Raw genomic sequence first — 1,842 nt, 5'->3', positions numbered from 1 at the left:
GAAACGACTCGACGGCACATAACAACAACAAACAACAACAACAACAACAAGCAGACTTAGAGTGTAATAAAATGTTATTGCCCTAAATGAATTGACTTTATTGACACAGCTAAAATGAAATGAAATTAGCATTCACCTGGAACATATTGGTTGCTGTGAGGATAAGGGGTCTATGAAACACACTACCATCATGTAAAAGGAAGGAAAACATATATGGGAAAGAGATATGTCAAGAAGATGAAGAAATAGTCAATCTTTCTTAGAAAAGATGTCACTATTTCAGCAGAATTAAAGACCCAAAGAGATGAGTAAAATACCATATATTCAGTCTTCACACAATTTCTTACTGGAAAAGACTTTACAGACCACCTCATCGAACATCTTTGAAGGGTTTTATTTTAAAACATCATCATGATAACCTTTATAGTTATGAAATCACACATACAGCACATCTTTGAACAACTAGTCTCTGTGGGCACAGGTGTAAGGACTGTGGAACCCTACCACCTCTGCTCTGTGTAGTATCTTTTCATTCACCAGTTGATTCTGAAGGGAAAGTTCAAGTGGCCTAGTGGTAGGAAACTGAGCTACAATTGCAAACACACAGTTTGAATACACCAGATGCTCCACAGGAGGATGGGCAATCTCCTCTCATGTGACTTACTGTCTCTGAAAACTCAATGGAGTGCAGCTATGAGTCGTTTCCAACTCAACGGTACATGACAACAAGAATACGGGAGCACTTTGGGTAAGGGGTCGCATTGCCAACCCCAAAACAAGTGCTTCAAATATTTTAGCTGATTTTTGAGATAAAGATAAGCAATTTCTTGCTGTGCAATGTATGATCTCTGAGAACCTGTTCGAGGGTCAACTATGAGTTGGTTCCAACAGGTTTTATATGCAATAAACTAGGAAGAACTCATTGAATTCCTTATTTTATATTTGACTGTTTGGAGGGATTTTTTTTCTTTTCTTAACATGAAGAAACTGAAGCTTAGAGAAATAAAATTGTCTTTTTAAAGTCATGACAGATATGAATCAATACTTCTACGTCCATGTTCACAGCAGAACTCTCTACAATAGCTAAAAAGTGAGAACAACCTAAAAGTTCATGAATGGATACACAAAATGTAGTATATTCTTAATTACCTTTGATTTCTAGTGTTGGTAAAGAGGATTGAATTTACACAATGGACTGTCAAAAGGACAATCAAACCTATCCTGGAGAAAGTGCAACCAAGGTGCTTCTTAGAGGCAAGAATAGTTAAACTTCATCTCACACAATTTGGGCATGTTGTCAATCCTTGGAAAGTGCAGTATACTAGGAAAGGTGGAGGGTCAGAGAAAGACGGGAAGACTTTAAAAATGATTGCTTGATGCCATGATTGCAACAATGGACTAGAGTATAGAGTGAATTGAAAGATGGTGAAAGGCTCCAACCTGTTGTTCAAAGATCCCTATGTTAAGTTGTAACCAACTCAATGGCACCCAATAACAAAAACCATGAAATATTATACAGTCATGTGGATAAATTAAGTTCTGACACAAGTATGGTGTGGACAAGTCTTAACAACATTAGGCTGAGTGAATATAATTGAAATATAAAGTGACAAAATAGTGTATAATTCCACTTTTATAAAGTGCCTAGAATAGGTGAATGGGTGACACAGAGAAACAGAAGATTAGTAAGAGGCTGAGAGTCAGAGAATGAGGCAGCAGCTTAACAAATGCTAGGTTTCTGTTTGAGTGATGAAACAATTTTGGAAATAGTGATTACGGCAGCAAAACATCATGAATATAATTAATACCACTGAATCAATGTAACAAATACCCCTATATCAA

This window comes from Elephantulus edwardii, unplaced genomic scaffold (assembly GCF_000299155.1).
Source record: "Elephantulus edwardii isolate Elephantulus edwardi_28Jun2011 unplaced genomic scaffold, EleEdw1.0 scaffold00074, whole genome shotgun sequence".
Lineage (NCBI taxonomy): Eukaryota > Metazoa > Chordata > Mammalia > Macroscelidea > Macroscelididae > Elephantulus > Elephantulus edwardii.
Note: the sequence above shows the minus strand (reverse complement) of the source record.